At 39.4% G+C, this 9,020-nt stretch overlaps 1 long non-coding RNA gene and 1 pseudogene across 1 annotated transcript; one reads left to right on the top strand and one right to left on the bottom strand.

Annotated features, from left to right (window-relative positions):
- On the top strand, positions 1 to 1,042 carry LOC117619578. Its single transcript, XR_004584587.1, has 4 exons — positions 1 to 18; positions 99 to 253; positions 372 to 445; positions 700 to 1,042. It is a non-coding gene; the product is annotated as an uncharacterized LOC117619578 (long non-coding RNA).
- Positions 1,043 to 2,362: 1,320 nt separating this feature from the next.
- LOC117617319 lies at positions 2,363 to 3,616 on the bottom strand (annotated as a pseudogene).
- Positions 3,617 to 9,020: the final 5,404 nt, after the last annotated feature.

Raw genomic sequence — 9,020 nt, 5'->3', positions numbered from 1 at the left:
AGAGGGCATATTTTTCGGGTTTGTACATCTTTGTTTCTTAGTCCTTTTCTAAAGAAATCAATTCCCAGCTAACTCTCCCTTCTTCCTTGTCTTTTCAGGTCCAGTGTAAGAAATGAAGTTCCCGTGAACGGTGTGCATGAGGAGAATTGAAGTTCACTTGAACCGTATTCATGAGCATAAATAAAATACTGAAACGAACATGACCAAGTGTTCTTTAAGCTTAGATGGCGTTATGGCTTCTGAAGAACAATAGGTAACTACATCATATGTAATTGTTATATATTTCCACGGACCAAACAAACAGTTTTCAATTATTCAATTCTCGAAAAAAATGTTCATATGGTACTAACATTGGTTTACTTTCGATCTAGTTACTTCCATACATATGCAGTGGGGAGAAGAAGAGACAGATGGAGTGAAGAAAGCCAATAGCCATCATTCAAATGTATGTTCCCTGTTAATGCACCTGGGTATTGATCATAAGATTGACTCAACCCTTGAGCTACCACATATAGGCTTATATACACAAACCGATAGATAATGTTGCATTCTATATGATGTGCATGTGATTTTTGTTTCACATATTATATCCTTTTGTCTGGTTTGCGGGCATTATCACTTTTTGTGCTTGGTTATATCCTACACTTGCATAAACTTCATTTTAGTTCTATTAAGTTGATAATAACTTTTGTGGAACAGGGACCTTGTAAGAGTACTGGAAACTTGCAGTGCCGGAAGAGTGTGATTCGAAGTGTGCTCAAGTCAGCAGTTGAGAGAGCTTCAGTATCCCAAGTGTGGTATCTTGTGCTGCAGTGTCGAGCAATGTTCCTCCGTTCTGATTTCGTGTTTTTTAATTTATTTTTTGTTTTGTTTTGTTTTGTTTCCTATTCCGAACCAGATTGGAACAGACTTAGAGTGCTCTTGTACTTGTAATCTTCTGATTCAATTAGTGAAAAATCCTAGCAACCTCGTGGACGTAGCTCAATTATGAGTGAACCACGTAAAATTGTGGTGTTGGATTTGTGTGTGAATGTTTGTTTCTTCTTTTGATTCTTCATCTCTGTTATCACCGAAGTGGTTTGAAAATTTATTCTCAATCCTTAATTTATCAAATCTAAATCATTTAATCACCCGGATGTCTCACAACTGTGTTAGTTGTATTAAGCAGTGCTTACAAATTCTCCCAAAACTACAATTTGTTTCAGAACCTTCAATACTTGTCTGTATTTATAATATGGTATCACATCAACAAAGAATGATAAAGGAAAATACACGCATTATAAATACATACATAAAATAAAAGAATCACCGACTCACTTCCATGAAATTCATTTGAAAAACCCAAAAGAATTAATACTAGCAAGTAATAAATGGGTGGAAATAATAATTAAAATCTAGTGGTTGAGGAGAGCAACCATGGACACCAAAAACGGGAGGCAGAGGATCATAGCCCCTGAGGCCGCCACGGAGTGAGCTGCTCCTTTGTCTTGAGCCGGCGCGGGAGCGGGCGCAACATCAAAATCTTGGGCCGAAGACACGGCCGCAAAGAAAGCCACCACGGCAAAGGCAAAGACCAAGACCTTCATCTTCATCACACTGCTGCTCAAATGTGCCATTGCAAATCAAAGATTTAATTTGAATGAAGAAAAGAAAAGCTTTTAGTTTTAGTTAGAGAGAACAAATAAAGAAGAGAGTTGGGCTGATTGCTTGCTTCCCCAAATATATAGTGATATTTGGGGAAGGGAGTGGGGCCACAGAATGGAGAGAGAACATGGGTCAATAGCTGGATTTATGGGGTGGCCACGTTGTGGTGTCAAAAAAGCAGAAAACTAACGGCTAGAATTTGCTCTGATTTTCAATTTTGAAAGCCGTTGGTTCACCAACTTACTTTATTTTCTTCCCACAATTGCCTTCTGCGTAAATCATTCTTCTTAGCTGAGAAGTAATGCCACCTTGCAGGTGAGGTCGGTGGTACTATGGGCCTAATGGGGGAATTGGAGTGACTAGAATTTGCTTTCAAATTATGCGATGATGTTTCATTTATTCTATTATAAAGATGAAAAGTGATTAAGAGCATTTACTTTTATATCTGAGGCACTAATTCGATTTCAAACCACCTTTTCTCTTAAAAATAGCACTTTTATCAAAATAAATGACACATAAAATGCATGTGTAATGTGATGACAGTTTAAAAAAAGGAGGGCACTAATGTAAAAGTAAATTCTTCACTGAAAATATAAATTCATTGGCCCTGTTTTAACAGTTCACCTCGCACCCTAATAACCATAAACTGACAAATCAAAAGGAAAAAAAAAAAAGAGTCTCAGTAATATATACACACCCCTACAATACAAAGATGAAGTCAAGAAAAAGCATCGAGTCCCTCGATGAGAAAAGTTTTAAAAGCCTCCATTTGAGGCTTTGGTAGGACCAAGCCAACCTCAATCCCGCCCAATATGTCTCTACTCTCAGTGAGTGAAATAGCTTTTGCACCATCAATTCCAATATCCTCTATCTTTTTGGGCCTTCCCCATCCAAAATCTGTCTCATAAAGATCCACCTTAGGTGACCCGAAAACCATAACATGAAGCTCCGACCCGAACATCACCTCCCACTCAGATATCCACTTCTCTGCACTTCCCAAAATTTCCTTGTCTAGCTTCTTAATAGTGTTTCCAATTGCCCTTGCCGCAACAACAATTCCATTTTCTCCCAACAAGTCCTTCCTCACCGCCATCGACCGGCCAAACCCAACGCAATTACCGACATATGTAGGCGGTACTGGATGACCCATACGGGTTAACCCGCCCGCAATGAACCCAAAATAGTTCGGATCTTCACCACACCAAATGTTGTGATTAAGATAATTTTCTTGGATTTTGACCAAGCAAACCCACAGAAATGCACATGTTAGGACATTTGGCGATAAATGTACCGGATGTGGCTCATTTCCCTTGTTGCATAAAGCAATAATCCAGTTCTTGATGCCCTCCATTTGGGCCAAGTCCACCAAAAAAAGTGGCCCTAACCGCGTTCGTTGAATGTCCATTATAATAACTAGGACCAAGAAGAACCAAGCCTTGCGAAGAAATTCGCTTCCACCACTCCTTCAAGAAGATCGCTTAGACTATAATGAGGGCTAAGTTATAAGGGGTAAGTTATAAGGGGTTCAGTTTATAGCCATCAGATCAATCCAAGGGCTGGGGAGAATTGAGATTAAGTTTCACAATTGGGTAGGTGGGGAACCCAAACCCGAATTGAATATCCAGCACGTCCAAAAGAAGAAGAAGAGGGAAACACGTCCGAAAAAGAAGCAGAAGAGGCAAGTTCGAAGTCTGAACAGAAAAACTCTCTCTCTAAAACCCAGAGGTCTGAGAAACCCAATGAAGGCAACGGCTAACGACAGTTGAAGGCAACGATTCGCCACTCACGTTCTCCAGACCCTGAAAAAGTAGCTATTTTGAGTAGAAGGGGAAAAGTGTGGATTCCAAATCAGTGAAGGGGCGAAGCAGTGGAAGGGGAAGGAGAGAAGCAGTATTCATTGGAAGTGGTAGGTTCCATTTGTGGAGCAAAGAAACAGAAACACCCCACACAAACGCCTTGCAATAACCAGCATTTGGTGAGTAATTTATGGAATTTGAGTTTAGGGTTAGAGTAATGGTTTTCCCCAATTTGTACCATAAATGTTGTTAGATTTGGCATCTGGAAGTTGTGCTTCAGTTGCATGTTAATTTTTTCTTGGGTATATGTTAAAAAAATAATGAAAATCAAGTCAATAACAAGTGACTAACATGTCAATAATGATGTGAATAGATAATGGTGTTGAATTGGAGGAGGCCCTCAAAACCTTCCACATTTGAAGCAGTGCATAGTGCAGATTATCTCTCTGGCGCTAGAATATGTATATATATATATTTTTTCAAATAAATATGATTTCCTCTGTTACTAAATTTGCCTGAGAAACATGAGAAAAGATAATAATAAACTCATGAATAGAAGTGCAAAGCATTTGATGAGTAATTTATGGAATTTGAGTTTGGGGTTAGAGTAATGGTTTTCCCCAATTTGTACCATCAATGTTGTTGGATTTGGCATCTCTTCTTTGTGCTTGAATTGCATGTTAATTGTTGCTTGGGTATATGTTAAAAAACGAATGAAAATAAAGTCAATCACATGTCAATAACATGTCAATAATGATATGAATAAGATAATGGTGTTGAATTGGAGGAGGCCCTCAAAAACTTCCACATTTGAAGCAGTGCAGAGTGCAGAGTGCAGAGTACCTCTCTGGCGCTAGAATTTATATATTATTTGAAATAAATAGTATTTCATTTGTTACTAAATTTGGCTATGATAAATGAGAACAGATAATAATAAACTGATGAATAAAAGTGCAAAGCATTTGAAATAAAGGTTGATCTATGACGATTGTGGATGACTGAAGAAAAAGCTAGAAAGAAAGATGAAATCTGACAATTGCTTAGCAAGCAGATAGCAGAGTAGATGCTTTGCTTTGCTTCCTTCCACTATATTTTTTATTTATGTAGTTTGTGTTGTGTATGAAATGACAATAATTGTCATGTGTGTGAAGTGCAGAACTTGCCTAGATTGCACTCACAAGAGTATGGATCCATAAATAAAACAGGTGAAATTGTTTGTAATTCACATAAGCATTGCATTAACATGTATTTGCACAAAATGTGTCACATTGCTTTGATGATGTTAAAGCCTGTGATCAGTAATCCCTATGCTCATGTACTTTGTAAAATTTGTAATGTGCCTGGTTGACTAGTTGTGATTGTGCAAATACATGGTAGTATATGTGTTCACGTTATTTCACATTGTATTTGAGGAAATGGGATCCAACGTGGAGCTGGTATGGCCAGAGGCAGAGGCATATTCGTCACGGATGAACAACTGCTCACATGCAAATTCATCTCTAGCTGCAAATTCATCTCTAGCTGCAATTCGAGCGAAGTTGAGTGCGGAACAATTAGAACAATTCAAGACATCATGCTTTGGCCATCTTCTGAATATAGATAAGATTCAGTTTAGCGGCAGATTGTGCATGGGGTTGTGTTGCGTAGAGTAGCGGGGCAGGGTGTGAAAGACTTGGATGGACTGAGTTTCTTATTAGGGTGTGACGTTGCTCAGTTTACTCGTCAGGATTTCTGTTTGATCACAGGGCTTCGTTTTGGGGAAGTGCCTGAAGTTTCCAGTGGAGAGAGTGATGAAATCAGACTTCAGGAAAGATATTTTATAGACGAATGAATTACATGCAATGCTTTAGAAGAAGCATTTCTGAGGTGCACAGAGGAAGATGACATCTACAAGCTAGCTCTTGTTTACTTTGCTGAGTTAGTGGTTTTGGGAAGGGACAAACATTTGAACATCAATCTAAATTACCTGACCCTTGTAGAGGACTTGGATGAGTTCAATAGGTATCCGTGGGGTTCGGTGTCCTTTGACAAAACCCAAGACAGTCTATTTTCTGCACCAACAAAGTATGTGAAAAGCTTTGAAAATGAAGAGGGAAGAGGGAAGGGAAAAAGTAAGGTAACGGGAACAAGCCGGAGAAATGAGAAGGGCAAGAAGGATAAGCATGGTGAAGCGCAAAGGAGTGGCTGGAGTTTTAAAGGTTTCACGGATGCTTTCCAGGTACATGGTAATAATGTTCATGTCAGTTATGTTTTGTTTATCTTTAAAACATAAATAATGACTTTTGTCCTTTGAATTGTGTAGATTTGGGTATATGAATTAATTCCAAGAATGGCGGACCTGAATTACTGCAAGGTTGTTGATCCGACCGCTGTCCCGCGTATTTTGCGATGGAGAACTACTACGTCTATTCCAGAGATGAGAAAGTTGAACAATTATTTTTCCAGAGCAAAGAGGTTTGGTTTGCAGCCCTTGGAACTATTGATAAGATTGAATGAAATTATAAAGTAGAATGATTTAATATGACTATTGTCTGTATTCTGAAACAGTCAGTTCAGTTGCGGCCGCTATGTCCGAGAGAAGAGGAAATGAGACAGCCATATTGGAGTTGGCCACAGGATCGCCCTGCGGTTGTCTCGGCAGAGTCAATTCCTTCTTCATGTGGTGATCTTGATGAGTTGAACAAGGTGGTAAGCTTCTTGAGGTCCGAGTTGTTTCAAGTAAAGCGGGAAAAAGACATCCTTCACTTAAAGGTCATACGGATGGAAAAACTGTTGGACCGATGTTTAGGTCCTCAGTTTGAGCAGGAAGTAAGGAGGGACCTAGCTTTACTGAAACAGAGGACGAATCGCTGTGTCGTCTCACATCTATTTAAAGGATATGGGGGATATCCGGAAATGGATGACCTACTTCAACAGGATGAAGGGCCAAGTAACAGAAATGAGGGAGAGGAAAAGGAAGATGAAGGGATTGAAGAGGGTGTAGGGCCAAGTAATACAAATGAGGGAGAGGAAAAGGGAGAGGAGGGGATTGAAGGGGCTGAAGAGCCAAGTAATACAACTGAGGGAGATGAAAAGGAAGAGGAGGGGATTGAAGGGGGTGAAGTGCAAGGAAAACCAAGTGAGGTAAAGGAAAGGCAAAGGAAAACAAGTGAAGGAGAGCAAGTGCAAGTAAAAAGTAGCAAAGGAAAAAAAGGCCAAAGACAGAGCAGTGAGGGAGAGGAAGTGAAAAGAACGAGCAGTAAGGTTGGGAAACTGCAAAGGAAAAAAAGGGAGGGAAAGGAAGTGAAAAGACAAAGAAGTGAGGAAAAGGAAGTGCAAAGAAACCAATGTGAGAAAGAAGATAATGCAGTCATGTTGCTTGGGGGTGACATTGGCGAGAGCACGGAGGGGACACAACTTGAGTTTAGTATCCGGGACATTGATTTGGATCAACACACAGCTGTGCTATCTAAGTTGAACGTCTGGTTGAATCATAACGGTAAAGCTTCCGCACAAGGGGTCCAATTGAGGAAAAGGAAGAGGATCATTCCGAAGTGGAAGATCATTGAAGCCAGTGAATTGGTTCCAAAAACTGCGGCACAGACATCCGGACTGAAGACGTTAGACCCAATGAAGGCGATTCCCCATGATGATCTGGTGAATTTGCTGAAACTTTGTTGGGAATGGCGCCAGGACCAAAAGTAAGTCCCTTGCAATTATAAGATAGAAGCATGACTGTATATAATTTTTAATATTGGCCATTTTCTAAAACTGTTTTATATTCATAGTTTGGTGATGCAATTTGGAAACGTGGAAGCTGAGATTGAATTCTTGGCTTCCCTCGTGAAAGCTGATGGATGGCTGAAGGGAGATGTAAGTGTAATTGATTATGCATTTGTTTTAATGTCCATAGATTATGAGATTGACAAGAAAAACATGTTGCAGCACCTTGATTTGGGGTTGTATCTCATGCGGAAGCGACAACAACAGTTGGAGGATGTTGAAATAGCTGACTGGACAACCACCGATGTTTTTTTTTATGGTATGTCATCGGCCTTGACCAAGTGCCGTTAATAATTACACATTATCCATACACACCTTTATCGGAGGTGTTTAACCATTGATTGTTTTGTATTTCATAGAATCACATAAGTACTTGCTTTGCGGAGAATAAAAGGAAAAAACAGCAGGTTGGGTGGAAAATCAGAAAAAGTTTACTAAACGCTGTAAATGGGAAGGTTCCTCCGTGTGGGATGGATTGGCAGAACGTCTATAAGGTGTATACCCCATTTATGTTGACGAAGTACAAGCATTGGGTGGCTGTAATGATTGATCTGGTATTGTGTGAAATCAAAGTGTACGATTCAAAGGTTTCACTAATTCCAGATGACATCATAAAGGAAGAACTCGCCCCGCTATCAATTACACTTCCAAATCTTCTCAACACCATGGACTTTTATGAAGAAGGTGTTTATGCAAACAATTGCAGCCGAGATTGGTGGTGTCCATGGCCAATAGAGCGTGTGGATGTTCCACAACAGTCTAATGAGTAAGCACAACTTTTTATTTATTTTTATTACTTTGAATTGTCAATTACGTTAGAATGTCATTAGTTGAATTGATCGAGTTCTTGTTTTGCTTTAGAGGCGATTGTGGCATGTTTGTGTTAAAGTACATTGAGCTTTTCAGCGCTCAGCTTCCCTTAGCTACTTGCACCTCGCACAACATGCCTTTTTTTCGGTTGAAATTGGCTGCGGAGATCACAAGGGGAGATGCTTACTTCCCATGATATTGGTTGAAGATGACAAATGGTACATCAGAAGGTTTTGGGAATGTCCTTTCTCAAACTAATGTAAATACACAATATTCTCGTACGGGTGCTTTTCGAATTGTACCGCTAACTCCTCCATGACATTTACATGTTTGTTAACCAAACTGCATTTAATTGGAATGTTAAGACTGCATATGTGAATTGGGATTTGAACATGGCTTTTTAAGTGTATTACATCATTGCAATGCGATATGTCATTGTTGATGCAAGCCACCATTAATCGCAATGTGTTGCATCATAATAGGTGTCTAAACATGCGAAAGGTTTTCGGCAGCTCAGTACCATCAAAGTAGAAACAAAAGACAATATACACAAAATGAACAACAATTCACTTGCGTTTTGACAAGCAATACACACACAACAGACAAACAATATACACAAAATTGGCCTGCCATATACAGACAATAGACATGCAATATACACACAGTAGACATGCAATATACACACAGTAGACATGCTTTGATACACACAGTAGACATGCAATATACACACAGTAGACATGCTTTGATACAGACAGTAGACATGCAATATACACACAATAGACATGCAATAATGATGCACTATACTTCAGTCCCCAAGTACACCAACCATAAGGAAGTCGTATTGAATACGATATTAAACCTAACGGGTCCTTCATTCTTACTTGAGTGATACTTGCGGCCCCAATAAACATCCAATATTGGGGCAATGATATTCCATATACATTCAGCAAACTATCAATAAACCTTCAATAAACATTCAATATCAGTTCTATAACATGCCAAATACAT

The sequence above is a fragment of the Prunus dulcis genome, chromosome 2, assembly GCF_902201215.1.
Source record: "Prunus dulcis chromosome 2, ALMONDv2, whole genome shotgun sequence".
In the NCBI taxonomy this organism is placed as follows: domain Eukaryota; kingdom Viridiplantae; phylum Streptophyta; class Magnoliopsida; order Rosales; family Rosaceae; genus Prunus; species Prunus dulcis.
Note: the sequence above shows the minus strand (reverse complement) of the source record. Positions and strands in the feature narration are given on the sequence as shown.